The sequence below is a fragment of the Acomys minous genome, assembly GCF_964271855.1.
Source record: "Acomys minous genome assembly, chromosome: 14".
NCBI classification, from domain to species: domain Eukaryota; kingdom Metazoa; phylum Chordata; class Mammalia; order Rodentia; family Muridae; genus Acomys; species Acomys minous.
In genome coordinates this window covers 33,047,905-33,064,069 of record NC_140496.1, presented here as the reverse complement: position 1 = coordinate 33,064,069, position 16,165 = coordinate 33,047,905, and the positions used below count along the sequence as shown (strand labels likewise).

The 16,165-nt window shown below is 41.1% G+C and overlaps 1 long non-coding RNA gene across 1 annotated transcript in view; it reads right to left on the bottom strand.

The window, feature by feature from the left end:
- LOC311583863 overlaps positions 1–11,374 on the bottom strand; it is a 36,472-nt gene extending 25,098 nt beyond the window's left edge. Inside the window, exon 1 of the long non-coding RNA XR_014774696.1 lies at positions 10,676–11,374. This is a non-coding gene — a long non-coding RNA (uncharacterized lncRNA). The remainder of the gene's footprint in view (positions 1–10,675) is intronic.
- Between the last annotated feature and the right edge of the window lie 4,791 nt (positions 11,375–16,165).

The window sequence follows — 16,165 nt, the reverse complement described above, 5'->3', positions numbered from 1 at the left end:
TTTAGACAGCCTGAAGACAGTACATTCTCAGAACAAAGATTGAAACCAGCCTGGCAGGGAGAGCACAGAAATAAACATTATAATCTTTACACAGTACACATTGACATAATGTCTATGAGAGAAAGGGAGGGAGAGAGGGAGGGAGGAAAAGACAGAGAGAGAGACATAGAGAGAGAGAGACAGAGAGAATGAGAGAGAGAGAGAGAAAAGAGGAAGGGAGAGTAGAGAAGAGCAGAGGAGAGGAGAGGAGAGGAGAGGGGAGGAGAGGAGAGAGCGGGCACCCATGGGAACCGCTGTCATTCAAACCATGTCAGTCCTATACTTGAAGCATCTACAGGCTAGGAAAGGATGACTGCTTCCTCCCAGGTGCTGAGACCACTCTGGGTACCACAGTCAGCATCTGCCTGCAACTCAGCATCAGCAGCTCACCAGCATCTGCACACCCCAGTGCACCCTATGATTATTATAATCTAGGTTACTCAGCTTGGTTCCTGTACTTATTGTTGAGAGTCTTGTTGTATACCCAGCTGCCCTCATGGGAATCCTCCTGCCTGCAACACCACTCCCAGCTTTAATCAATTTTAATAGAAAATATTTAAAAATCAGAGACAGGATCTTATCTATCTTTCTATCTCTCTCTCTCTCTCTCTCTCTCTCTCTCTCTCTCTCTCTCTCTCTCTCTTTCTCTCTCTCTCTCTCTTTTTCGGTTTTTCGAGACAGGGTCTCTCTGTGCCTTGGCTGTCCTGGACTCACTTTGTCGACCAGGCTGGTCTCGAACTCACAGTGATCCGCCTGCCTCTGCCTCTCGACTGCTGGGATTAAAGGCGTGCACCACCATGCCCGGCTAGCATCTTACCTATCTTTCATCTCATCATGCCATCTGTGTTACACACTTATCTGGCTGTTCTCATAAGATATCCTGACAAAGCCAATGTGAGAGTCATAGGGTTTATTCTGATGTCCAGTTGGAGAGGAAGTCCATCCTGGGGAAGGCATGACATCAGGAGCCTGATGCATTTGGTCCAGTGTCCAGAGGGTCAGAAAGGTGAACATACCTCTTCAGCTTTTGTTTGCTTTTTGTTCGGTCCAGGACCCCAGCATATGGGATACAGCCACACACATAGCTAAGGTGGGTTTCCTCATTCCAATGAACTTAATCTAGAAGATCCTTCACAGGCATGCTTGCCCTAGGCTTGTGTCCTGAATCCCTCTAGATCCCAGCAAGTTGACAACATCAACTAGCACAGTATCCAATCAGCAGTCACTATAATATGTTGACTGATCATGGCTTAACATTACTCAGTTTAGTATTAGTATCTACAGTGAGCACTTTACACACATTCCCACAAGAACACAGAAGTTGGGCATTACTGCACTAATAATACCAGTGAGAATCAGAAGACAACATGCTCGGTACCTAAGGTCTAACAAGAAGAATGTGCAAGGCTCATCTTCCTGAATACTTTGGCTTGTGCTATAGCTTCCAGGCAAATACCTCTTTGAATCGTGGGGGGGTTTGGTTTGTTTTGTTTTCTTTGGTGTTTTGTATTTTTATTTGTTTGTTTTGGGACACTGGATTTAAAAAGAAGAGTGGAGACTAGTTTGCCCACACTGAGAGGATGCTGTTTTGTGTGGACAAGGGAGTATTGACTTTACATGGGGAATTCCAGGGGCTTTTAACACCTGCAAACAGGATGCTGTAGGTTCTCCTATGGACTCCCAGCCACATTCAGAACCTGCCTTTACCCAGAGTCTCCCACTGTGGTCTGCTGATGTCTAAAGTTGAGATGACAGATTTGTGTTGTTTAAAACTGTCATCCTTTCAGCAGTTTAAAAACTGCTGCTCTGGAAGTACCAGGAAATTTTCCTTACATAGACTTTGTTCCTTGTTTCTGCTCTGTAGGACGTGCTTCTGTTCTTTGCCTATTCTCAGAATGACAGGAGGGGATATGTTCCTGTTGCTGTGGACTAGGGGCTGGGCAGCTTCCTTCATTTCTTACTAATGGTAGTATCACCCTGTTCTCTGTCTCCTGAGTGCGACTGTATTATTGCCAGTTTTGCTATTTCAAAGGGACGCAGCTCTGGCTCCCTTTATTGTCTCTTCTGTGCACAGGGAAGTGTTTCTAACAGGAGAGTAAATTGATAACTGGCTGGTATGCAGTCAGGAACCCTCTTGAAGGGAGCAACATTGTAGATTGTAGGGAGCATAGCTCATTTCTATCCTTGCCTGTGTGGAATTGCTCATGGCAGTGGATCTGCAGCTACATATTCCACAGCAACACAATCAACACAAATTTCTGTCAATACATTTTGTACTTCAATTTTGACTATTTGAGAATTTCATAATGGCACCTTCTTTAATTTTAATATGTATTTCCCTATGGGTCCCCAAGAGTGCATGTCTGTTGACAACAGTTTGTTTGTTCTTTTCCTTACACAGCCAGGATGATGTGGAACAGTGTGGGAGAGACAGGCCTGATTGCTCAGCACAATGCCTCATGGGAAAGCATCACTGGAGCCTTATAGCATTTGCCTATTAAATATGATTATTAAACTGAATCAACTTGAAGTGCTGTTCACATAGGGATCTACTCAATGAGCCCTTGTGAAGGAGGTACAGATTGTTCTCACTTACATAATTTAAATGTTACTTAAGGCTACAGAAGTGCTCAGTCTTGGATGTGACTTTGACAAAGGTCTCCTGCATCGCGCTGTTGTTCATGTGGTAATCACATGTTGATGTCACAGATGCACTTTTCAGTAAGCAGCAAACACAGTTTTAACCAGCTCCCCTAAGGGCAAAGGAAAGCTAACAAGGAGGATGCCACCACGACCTCCTTTACAAGTACTAAATCCTCAGAAACAAGCATATTGATAGACAATCACTTGTCAGTGGTGGATCCGGCATTCACTCCCAGGGTGCTCAGCTTGAAGAGTGTGAGATGAGGCATCACTGGTTAAAGGGTCTGTGTAGGCCGGGCGTGGTGGCGCATGCCTTTAATCCCAGCACTTGGGAGGCAGAGGCAGGCGGATCGCTGTGACTTCGAGGCCAGCCTGGTCTACAAAGTGAGTCCAGGACAGTCAAGGCTACACAGAGAAACCCTGTCTCGAAAAACCAAAATAAATAAATAAATAAATAAATAAATAAATAAAATAATAAAGGACCTTTGTAGAGGCATTTGTGCTCCTCCTGTAGTTCTGGGCTCTGAGATGCTCCTTTGGGCCAAAGAGGAAGGCAGAAAAGACCTGATATACAGCTGTGGTACCGCTGCATCCCTCTAGTGGACTTATCCTGAATTGCATGGGGGGGAAGCACAGCTTCTCAGAACTGCATACATAAAATGCTAAAAGAAGTCGCTTTCTTCAGTTCACCTTATAAAGCGTATTGCAGTCCATGCGTTTATTCATATCATGTGGGTGGGACAACTGCTTGCTTTCCCAGAACACTCATGGAGGTCAGAGGACATCTTGGGTGACTTGATTCTGTCCTTTTGTCCTGTGCGGCTCAGGGATTTCACTGAGGTTTTGGATTTTCCAGTGACCAGCTCACCAGGCTGAGCCATGGCATGTGTCCCCTATTTGATTTGAAATTATCAAGTTACAGTCACCAAATAAATGTGCAGCATTGATAGACCACATATGGTATGGATTTTCTGTAGACGCAGTATTGAATACAGATTGTTGGTAACTGAAAAAAGCAATTAAAAGCACATTTAAATACCGGGAGTTGCAGCTTTGTTCTCTCTGTCTTGCAGAGTTTACAGAAAGAGCCATTCCTCTAACTATTTTTGGTCTTTTCTCAAATAACAGCTAATTTATTTGTTTTTCTACATTAAATAATGAGTGTTATTTAGTTCTCTGATACAGTGTAATTGTTAAAGAAAAACTTTTGACTCAATACAAACCTTTTTTACTTTTCAAAGTGCTTTCAGACTACTGGTACAAAAGATCACAGTGGTTTCCACAATTTTACTGTCTACAGAGGTTTGTTGTGCTCTGGAACCATACATCTAACCACAAAGAAAAGTACCTGAACCCATGGGTTTTTATTTCAGTAGGACCAAATAACTGTATCCTTAAGAAAAAAGCTCAATGGATCCATACACCATACATAAAGAACTCATTGATTCTGTAACCCCCATCTGCCTTCATGTTTTGACTGACCTCAAAGACAAAAGCAAACGCTACTGATAAAAGGGAACCTGAGCTTTTCCTCCAGTGGTTTATGGCCTTGGATCAGTGTGAATCTGATCTGATCTGACAATAGACTAAGGGATCCTTCAGCCACCAGGAGGACAACAACACAAGAATACCAACAGAGAGTCAGAAGTCAGGTAATTTCACTTTGCTATCAGAAGGCTGGACCAGAAGTATCAGCAGGCACCTGAGCAGAGGTAACCTAAGTCCTCACTCTGCATGGCAACGACAACAGCAGCATGGGGCCATTAGCCCTAAGAATCCAGAGGTGAAATGGAAAGATAAAGAGGAAGCCTGTGCTCTCTCTGAAGAGCCAGCAGAGCTTTGGAAGAGGTTGAAACTGGAGCAGAGTGAAATGTAGCTTGGATGTGAAGAATCTGGAAAGATCAACTATGGAAACCTCAGGAAGAAGATCCAAGACAACTAAAGCAGCAAGTGTGTAAAGACTATCAGGAACTGGGTACGAGGAGGTGAAGTTTGCACATGGGGTGAAAGGTCACTAGTGCCCTAGTACAAGGAAAGTGTTCAGTAACACCACAAGAAAAGTCTCTAATGTTGTTGCAAAACCTTCAGACTGGTAATTAAGTGCACTCTGACCATCACAGAGATCACACAAGCCCTGTGGACACCTACAGCAATATCAGATTCTATATTGCAGTTTCATAGATCAGAAACAACACCAATCAAGTGAAAACAGTGCTGTGCAGGAACAAGGGCAGGACACTAGCCAGTTAAGAGTGAAAAGAGAAGTTCAGTGGAGAAAATTTCTTACACAGAGAAGAGTCAAAACAAGTTTTCTGGGACAAACACAGGTACAATGTGCATACACGGCAGCAGCAACGCCATTCTCAACAACTACATCTCAAGACCAACCCCTGAGGCCGGGAAAAGGATAGTGAGGACCAAGAGATGGGCAGTGGACACCAACAGAGCCCTGATGTCACAGCAGGCATGGAAAAGAATATTAGAAGTGAAGTAGCCCCATGGAAACAAGGTGAGATCCTAAGTGCAGCCTCAAACTTCAAATTCCTGGAGGAGACATGCAGACGCCAAAGGACACCCAGAGCTCAAACATGACATCATCAACTTTTAAATGAGCCTTCTCATGGAAAGAAATGAAAACCAGATACCCAAGAGTTCACACATTTAACATGTGATGTTCTCCTACCATTTCCGGAATGTAATTAAGGTAGGGGTCAAACTGAAACAAGGCTTTATGACAAAGACACAGAGAAGGACATTGTGGCTCAATGAACTGCCTGTCTTCCTGAGGAGAGTTGTCAGACCAGGACTTTTCTGATATTGAAGAAAAACAAAGGACAGACTGCCTTTGCTTAAAAATTGTTTATATAATGGTAAAAAGTCTGTACAGTATTTCCAAGGAAAGGATGGTGGTTTTATGTTAAATATAAAAAAGTAAAAGCAAAAAAAAAATTAAACAAGAGACTGAGATTTGGGCTTCCATAGAAAGATGAGGTATTTATAACAGGCTAACTAAATGATGCAGGAAAAGCTTGATAGAACAGGTTGTAGGAAATAACTTCTGACCTATTAACTCTCTGCCAAACTTAAAAAGGGCCAAACACACAGAGCCATCTTGTCTAGCACTTCTGTAAACTCAAGGCTTATGGCACCAATCTTTTTGTTTGTTTGATTTTTTTTATTTAATTAATTTATTCAGATTCCATCTCAATTGGTATCCCCTCATTTGTATCTTCCTGTTTCTCACTCCCTCCTTCTTTCACCCTATTCTACTCCCCTAGGTCTGTGACAGAAGAGGACCTCTTTCCTCACCATATGGTCATAGCATATCAAGTCTCATCCTGGTAGCCTGCTTATCCTTTCTCTGAGTGCCACCAGGCCTCCCCACCAAGGGAAAGTGATCAAATATGGGGCACCAGAGCTCGTGTCGGATTCATCCCCAATCTCCACACAAATGTGGAGAATGTGCTCTTCATTGGCTAGATCTGAATAGGGTGCTAGGTTTACTGTATGCATTGTCTTGGTTGGTAGAGTAGCTTGAGCAGACCCTCCTAGGTCCAGATCTCCCAACATTGATGGTCCTCTTGTAGGTTTCTAGGACACTCTGGTCCTTCTATTTCCCCATTCTCCCATACTTCTGCTGCCCAGAGTCCCAATAGGAAGACTCCACATCTATCCCAATCTCCTGCTAAGGGAAGACTTTAAACACAGCCCTTTTGGGGTAGTGTCCAATTTTAAGTGAAGATATACCATGTGTGTCTCTATGGATCTGGGTTAACTCACTCAGGACAATCATTTCTATTTCCTTACATTTGCCCACAAATTTCAGGATTTCCTTGTTTTTAATAGCTGAGTAGTATTCCATAGTGTAATGTGCCACAGTTTCTTTATCCATTCTTCCACAGTGTGACATCCAGGTTGGCATTCCAAATAAGGCAGCTATGAACATGATTGAGCTATGGCATCCATCTTAAGGAAAAAAGACACCTAGTTAAAAGAAAACTGATTGCATCGTAATGCTAATTTTTAGTTCTTATAAAAGTTGTTGTTTGCTCACTTTGTTTTGGTTAGTTTAATATGCTTATGTAATCAAGGAAGATATTTTTTCACTGTACTATAAAATGTTTGAAATAAATGATCAAAGTTAATGAGGAAATGATTTTGTGTATAAAGACACAGGTTGTCAGAGAAGGCAGGTGTGCTTCCTCTCTGTCCCTCTCTCATAGAACAATAGTAAAAGGTGTCCCTTGTCTGATTCCTAAATTGCCACTCTTGCAGCCCTGTCCTCACCCTGAGCTGGACTCCAGCACATATGCATAAACCAAGCTGCATTATGAGATCTACAGCTGATTGCTGATTACCCAGCTTCATTACCTCTCTACCAGATAGACGAAATGCTGCCTTGAGTACACATGAGGTAATTAATGTTCCTTTTTTTTTTTTTTGGTTTTTCGAGACAGAGTCACTCTGTGTAGCCTTGGCTGTCCTGGACGGGCTTTGTAGAGCAGGCTGGCCTCGAACTCACAGCGATCCACCTGCCTCTGTCTCCCAGATGCTGGGATTAAAGGCGTGCACCACCACGCCCGGCTCTACTTATGTTTCTTATATTCTCTTCTAATAACCATTTTAACGTTAATATTGTTAAATGTATTGACAAAACAGGAGACATTGGGGGTACATCTCCTATCTTGGTCTTGTAGTAAGGAGGCTGACCCATGAGAATCAAGAGGTCCAATGTAGCCTTGACTAATAACTGGCATGCAAACCAGGCTGGATAACAAACAACATCTCAAGGGAATTGTGAAAATATGAAAACTAAAACCAGGACAACTACCCACCACCTTTTCACAGACACCACTACAGGAAAAGTATGGTCACAACCTGACTTATACATAAATGAACAATGGATCATTTAGGTGATGGGATCCCATTCTATACACTGCGGCAGAAAAATACCTGTCACCACGGGACAGTACATTGCAAACAGAAGATGAACAGAAGGCACAGGAAGCATGTAAGGATGTCCTAATAAAATCTGTAAATAGATTTGCCACATGATATCTAAAGTCTTTCTCAAAGCATTCATACAAATAGGGTTTTTCTCATATATGAGTTATTTCCTACTGCCTGACATCAAAGGTGTTAAAATACTTCAGAGCTAGGGACATGACTGAGCAAGTTCATTCCCTGGACCAAGGTGAGGTTTTTGATAACTTCCTGTAACTCCTGCTACAAGAAGATTAAAAGGATTAATCCTCTTGGAAACCAGAACACAGGTATACACATGCTCAGTCTCTCTCTGTCTCTCTCTCTCTCTGTCTCCGTCTCCTTCTCTGTCTCTCTCTTCCCCCTCTCTCTAACACACACACACACTCACATGCACACTCACATTACATAATAAATTAAAACAAGTAGTTAAGCAAATATTTTTACCCATGATTGTTTTTCTCATTCGTTTCTGTAACTCAGGTGTTGAGGCACCTAAAGGCTTGCTTACCTACAGAGTTTTCCTCTATCATGAATTGGTTCATGTAACAGAGAGCAAGCATGTAGGCTTGAAGCCAGAGAAATCAATCCTTCTCAGTTGGTGGTATCATTTGGGAAGACTTAGGAAATGCTGCCCTACTGGAGGAAATACATCACTTGGCATGCTCAGCTTTCTCAGTTCCCACTCTCTGCTTCATGCTGCAGGTGGAAGGTGTGAGCTCTGAGCTTCCTGCTTGGACCCCTGATGTGTCACACTTGTTGCATGCTGCTTTCATGATGATCCCATATCCCACGAACCATACGCCAAATTCAACTTATAAATTAACCTTACAAGGCAACTTATAAGTTACCTTAGACATTATGTTTGGTCACAGCAACAGAAAAGGCACTAATACAAAACATAAAGATTTACACCTGGATGCGTTATTTTAGGTAATTGAAGGGAACTGTGAAAGCTAAGTGAGTTACCTTATTGTTAAATCCACCGGGCGCTGTCCATAGGAGTTTGTAGTCCAAAGATAACAGAGAGGGGCATCATGCTGTTAGAATAGGTTGTTGATGCATGTCCCATTCTTTTCTCCAAAATTAATATTCTATGTAACTCAATGGAAGTCTGTACGCTGAAGGTCTTACCAAATACTTTCTAGTCATAGACTCCTGACAGTAGGAATCTTTTCAGGTCCTCAAAAACACTGTGATATGCAAAGGCTTTAACACACTGATTACACACTAAAGGTTTTTGTTTGTTTCTGCTTTTGGTTTTTCGACACAGGGTTTCTCTGTGTAGCCTTGGCTATGGGAGACTCATTTTGTAGACCAGAGTGGCCTCAAATTCACAATGATCAACCTGCTTCTGACTCCCAAGTGCTGGGATTAAAGGTGTGAGCACAGTAAAGATTTTAATATTGTGTACAGAAACCATGATGTGCAAAATATTATCACACCGACTACAATTATGGGTTTTCTCTGCAGCACAGCCTCTTCTCAATATTGCCAAGACTACTGCTACATGCAAAGACTTTACCACTTCACTTATTCCTATGCACACATCTCCACTATATGTTCTTTCTGCATTAGTAGGTAAGGGTGCTGTGAAAAGGCTTTACCGCATTGATTATGTTTATAGGGTTTCTCTCCAATATATGTTCTTTTATTTATTTGAAGAATACAATGGCATACAAATGTTGGGAACAAGGAGGGAAAAGCCTGTTTTAAGTATTGCTTTTTTGTTGTCAGCCTCTGTCTTCCCTAATGTTACTATTGCTGCAAAGAAACAACATGACTAAAAAGCAAGTGGTAAGAAAAGAGTTTATTCAGGGTACACCTCCAGATTATATTCTATCACTGGGGCAATCAGGCATGGAACTCAAGCAGGGCTGGAAACTGGAGGCAGGAGCTTATGCAGAGGACATGGAGGACAGCTGCTTAGTTGCTTGCTTTCCTCGGCCTGCTCAGCTGCCTTCTTTGAGAAGCCAGGACCACCAGCCCAAAGAGGGCAACATCCACAATGGACTTTCCCCCATTGATCACTAACAGAGAAATTGCCTTACAGCTGGATCCCATGGAGGTATTTTCTCAACTGAGGTTCTTCATGTCTGATGACACTAGCTTGTGACAAGTTGCAACACAATACTAACCAACACAGCCTCCATTTAATCATCAGTTGAAACTAAGCTCAAGTTCCCAGATCCTAGCAGAGCTGTGGACTTCACAATAGCTGAACAGATACCATTAGACATCTTTGTGCCTCACTGAGGCTCTGTCTGGGATCGGACCATGGGAATGGGAGGTCTTGAAGCATTGGTGAACAGAGATGGGCAAGTGACAAACAGAGCAACTCAAAATTGAGTTTGTGTCTGCAGCTATGTAGTCTAAGTTGTTAAACATGCATCTCAAAAGCATGGGGGCTTGTGGTTACATTTTCCCACAGAGCAGGTTCAAGGAAGTCAGTGAGCAATCAGGCACACACAGTTCAGGTGCAGAATGCAAAGTTGTTGTGTTGTCATCTTTTGAACTACAACTTTGAATGAACACACAGCAAAGACATCATCACTTCTACGTTATTGGCTTAGGATCAATATGTATGTGTTCCCTTTGTCCAGGGTCAACGTTCTACCCCTAACGAAACCTGTGCCTAGCACCTGTGTGCCAAGACAGTTTTTTCCTTTTCTTTAGTTCCATCATCTCACATCTGAGCATCATGATTTGGAATTTTTGAAATCCACTCTTTCTTTGTAAGCCATAATATAACTTATTAGGTAATGATTAATGTCTACTTATGCCTCTTTCAATACGAGGAAGTGAAGCAGAACTACTCTGGACCTGGGCAGCACCTGGCTGCAATCGCGAGTCAGAGCCAGGTTGTCTCAAAGTAACACTGCTGGTAAAATGTCCGGATTTGGGAGTGCAGTAGAGGTAATAAGAAAGAACAGATTCCAGCACAATGAGGGAAAAGAACTTCAGGTTTTCTCCTGGCAGAAACATAAGCGCCAGTCCAGGACTCTCTCACCTTTTGAAGGGTCGTGGCCTCAGGCCTGTGTAGTATTTGTAATACAGACTCCACTGGAGGGAGGAGTAATGACTCCTCCTAATCACAGCTTCTCTTACTCATCTTTTTTTAAAATAAGATTTATTTTTGACATATACAGTGCTCTGCCTGCTTGTACCCCTGCAGGCCAGAAGAGGGCATCAGATCACATTATAGATGGTTGTGAACCACCATGTGGTTGCTGGGAATTGAACTCAGGACCTCTGGAAGAACAGACAGTGCTCTTAACCTCTGAGCCATCTCTCCAGCCCCACTCTTACTCATCTTTTATTCCTCAAAACACAATGCCTCTTGTTAATCACACACACACACACACACACACACACACACACACACACCAAACAAACAAACAAACAAAAAACAACAACAAAAAACCCAAATGGGTATGATTGTTTAGACTGTAAAACCTACATTTGGTTTCAGTTGACATAGATCACCCGCATAAGGAAAGACCTTCTCCCTAAATCCTGATGGGTGGGAACTGTAGCTGTAACTTGCCTCAGATGATTATGGTTTTCAAGTTTAAAAGCTCTCTAACGTTCTCACTCAGGGGTAGAGGTCTGTGTGTTGTAGTTCAGCTCCCATGTATGTTCAGTGGCCCTGATCAATCACTAGTGCCTTGACTGCTATACACTCTTGTGTGTTTCATTGACTTGGGGGTGTGAGTTGTGTTGGATCTCAGTAGACCCCATAACACAAAGGCCTTACCTCATTCTTTCCATTCACAGAACTTCTCTCCAGTACAACTTCTTTCATGATGATGAGCACTATAGAAATGTACAGTGGGTTCACCATTTAAATACTTTCATTAGGTTGTTCTTCCTTATGAATTCATTCATGATGGAATGTACAAAAGCTTCATCATATTCATTACACTCATGTTTCTCTCCAGTATGAATTCCTTCATGTTTTTGAAGATGCCTGCGATATGCAAAGGCTTTACCACATTGGTTACATTCATAGGGTTTCTCTCCAGTGTGTGTTCTTTTATGTATTGAGAGACTACTGTGACATGCAAAGGGTTTACCGCATCGATAGGGCTTTTCTCCAATATGTATTCCTTTATGCCTTTTAAAATGACAGTGATGCCGGGCATGGTGGCGCACACCTTTAATCCCAGGACTCGGAGGCAGAGGCAGGTGGATCGCTGTGAGTTCGAGGCCAGCCTGGTCTACAAAGTGAGTCCAGGATTGCCAAGCCTACACAGAGAAACTCTGTCTCGAAAAACAAAAACAAAAACAAAAACAAAAAGAAATAGAAAATGACAGTGATATGCAAACTTTCTACCACATTGGAGATTTTCATTAGGTTTCTCTCTGCTATGAGTTAATTTATATATTGGGAGACTTTTTTTTTTACTACACAGAACTTGATTTTGAAACTAAATTAAACATATACATGTACATTAAAGCTAATGGCATAGCAATTTGGGAGTTTAAGGCAAGATTTAATCTAAATGAATTAAGAAAAATGATGAAGGGATGTAATTTGAAATATAGATTGTGCAAAAATATGAAATGCATCAATAACTTAAAGTAGTTTTCAAAGGCTACACTACTGGGGAAAAGAGGCTTATGATCTTAATGCCAGTATTAAGACAGACAGAAGCAGTGCACAGCTAATGAACAACTCACTATTTACAGAAGGATGGCAACAACATTCACACCATGTGATCTTGCTGACTGCCGGACTGAAAGCGCTTGGCTAGAAGCAACAGAGAAAATGCACCAACATGTTACTTTAGAAAATAAAGGGTCACTTTAATAAAGTAATTCTGCCAGAGGAAATAAAGCCCTGAGTGCAAACATGTGAGCTCTACAACACCAAATCCCAACCAATCCATTCATAGTACTAAATATACAAAGTCAGCATGGTCTTTTTAACACAGTACTGTTTATAATAGTTTAAACACAATCCTTACCTTGCTTAACTTCAAATATATAACAAATTTTTTTTGAGACACAGGGTATTTGTTTATGAATTATAAGACCTATATACAATGAATGACATACCTACACAATCAAGTATTTTAATATGCTTCTTAAATGCAGTGACCTTATTCAGACTTTTCTGAATTGGCCACATCAGTTTTCAAAATGTATTTGGAAACTATTATGATGTGCAATGTCATTACGATATTGGATACGTTCACAGGATTTGCTTCCAGTGTGTGTTCTCTCATGCCTTTGAAAATCACTGTGACATAAAAGGCTTTAGCACATTGCTTACATTCATGGATTTTCTCTCCAGTGTGTGCTCTTTTATGTACGTGGAGACTATGAGATATGCAAAGCATTTACAACACTGCTTATATTAATACGGCTTCTCTCCACTGTGTATTCCTTTATGTATTTGGAAATTACTGTATTGTGCAAAGGCTTTACCACATTGATTACATTCATAGGGTTTCTCTGCAGTATGTGTTCTTTCATGACTTTGAAGATGACTTTGTTGAGCAAAGGCTATACCACATTGCTTACATTCATAGGGTTTCTCTCCAGTACATGTTTTTTTATGCCTTTGAAATCACGGTGCTGTGCAAAGGCTTTACCACATTGTTTACATTCATATGGTTTTCTTCCAGTGTGTTCTTTCATGATTTTGAAGATAACTCTACCGTGCAAAGGCTTTACCACATTGCTTACATTCATAGGGTCTCATTTCACTATGTGTTCTTTCACTACTTAGAAGATAACTGTACTGTGCATAGGCTTTACCACACTGCTTACATTCATAAGGTTTCTCTTCACTGTGTGTTCTTTTATGTTTTTGGAGATTACTGAGATATGCAAAGGCTTTACCACATTGCTTACATTCATATGGTTTCTCCCCAGTATGTGTTCTTTCATGAATTTTAAGAACACTGTATTGGGCAAAGGCTTTACCACATTCCTAATATTCGTAGGGTTTCTCTCCAGTGTGTGTTCTTTCATGACTTTGAAGATAACTGTACTGTGCAAAGGCTTTACCACATTGTTTACATTCATAGGGTTTCTCTCCACTGTGTGTTCTTTTATGTTTTTGAAGACTACACTGATGTGCAAAGACTTTACCACATTGTTTACATTCATAGGGTTTCTCTCCAGTATGTGTTCTTTCATGAATTTGAAGATGAATGTGCTGTGCAAAGGCTTTACCACATTGCTTACATTCATAGGGTTTCTCTCCAGTATGTGTTCTTTCATGACTTTGAAGATGAATGTGCTGTGCAAAGGCTTTACCACATTGTTTACATTCATAGGGTTTCTCTCCACTGTGTGTTCTTTTATGTTTTTGAAGACTACACTGATGTGCAAAGGCTTTACCACATTGCTTACATTCATAGAGTTTCTCTCCAGTATGTGTTCTTTCATGAATTTGAAGATGAATGTTCTGTGCAAAGGCTTTACCACATTGCTTACATTCATAGGGTTTCTCTCCAGTATGTGTTCTTTCATGATTATTAAGATGACTGTGTTGGGCAAAGGCTTTACCACATTGTTTACATTCATAGGGTTTCTCTCCACTGTGTGTTCTTTTATGATTTTGAAGACTCCTATGATGTGCAAAGGCTTTACCACATTGCTTACATTCATAGGGTTTCACTCCAGTATGTGTTCTTTCATGACTTTGAAGATTACTGTGCTGTGCAAAGGCTTTACCACACTGCTTACATTCATAGGGTTTCTCTCCAGTATGTGTTCTTTCATGAATTTGAAGATGAATGTGCTGTGCAAAGGCTTTACCACATTGCTTACATTCATAGGGTTTCTCTCCAGTGTGCGCTCTTTTATGCTTTCGGACATTAGTTTGATGTGTAAAGGATTCATCACACTGGGTACATTCATACAGTTTCTCTCCAGTATCAACTCTTTCAAGTCTTTGAGGATGACTGTGATATGTAAAGGCTTTATCACATACAGGATATTCGAAGGGCTTTTCTCCCGTTTGATTTCCCTCGTTCCTGCAAAGATAATGGGCACATTTGAGAATTTATCACTTTCAGTACACTTATGAATCATTTTATCTGTAAAATAAATTTTAGAGTTTGGTCTAATGATAAAAAAGAATCAGATCTTATCACTTTGTTTACATTTATGGTGCTCCCCTTCTTTGGGGGTTGTTTTGAGACTTTGAAGATAACTGTGATGGTAAGAGCATTTATTACATGGTTCACGTTTGTAGCATCCTTTTTCTATAGGTTTTCATGTACTTAAAGAAAACAAAAAGAACTCAGAGCTTTCCCACATTGATTCCATTCATAAAATTCCCTAAGGTGTGAGTCATACATTAACAAGGTGAACCAGAACAAAAAGAATCTCCACATTCCTAGTACTCGTAGGGATTTCCTGCATCGAGAGTCTCTGGATGGTTGTAACGAAGTTGGTAAAACCAGTGAACTGAAAACTTGCATCACATTCAGAAAGTCTACTCAAAAGTGGTGACTACTACATAGCTTCTGTTTGTTCTGGGACACAGAGGTACGGTGCTTCTTTTAATACCGCTTTGCTCACATGGCCTGTATCCATTGTGACATAAGATATAGCTATTAGAAAAAGAATAACAAGAGAAAGGGCTCCACATTGCAGTCACACACTTTGATGTTTGTTCCTCATAGACATGTGGTATAGGTATTAAGGTTTCTCCACAACAACCTTCTTGACTCTCACAAACTGTCCCCTCACTAAACTGCTTTACTCTAGACTATGTGCTCATTAGAAAGTTTTGAACATATACTTATCACTTCTCCCATAGGTGTACTTTCTGTGCACATTGAGATACATGCTACACGTATAACATGGTATGACACTAAGGGGGCCAGATGTGGTGGCATACACCTTTAATCCCAGCACTTGGGAGGCAGAGGCAGGCAGAGTGCTGTGAGTTCCAGGCTAGTTTGCTTGGTCTACAAAGTGAATCTAGAACAGCCAAGGATACACAGAGAAACCCATTCTTGCAACACATACACACACACATACACACACACACACACACACACACACACACACACACACACAAAGACGTTGAGGGACATGGTTTTGTGAGAATGTATTCATCCCCAATACACATAAAGCAGTGCTTTCCTTTAAAATACACAGGGCATATTAAATTTTCTTGGGAGGCATATTCATATCAGCTTGCACATGAGATTTACCTTTCATATCTCCTAGATCTTTGACACTGTTCTTCAATAGTGTGGTCTTCCCAATTGTATCCTAAAACATAGTACCAGAAAATATATGATATATCTTTGGAAATTAGGTCAAACTTACGATACTCCCTTCAGTGAATCAGACAACCATGCCTGACTTAATCACCTCATCCCTCCTCGGTTTCAATTCAAATTACAAAACAGCATCAATACTAAAGAAACACTTGCCCTGTATTTTAAAAATTGAAAACAAAAAATTTTGTCACAGTCTTACCTATAGTGGTGAGATTCCAATAGGTCTCCAGCATCACATCTTTGTA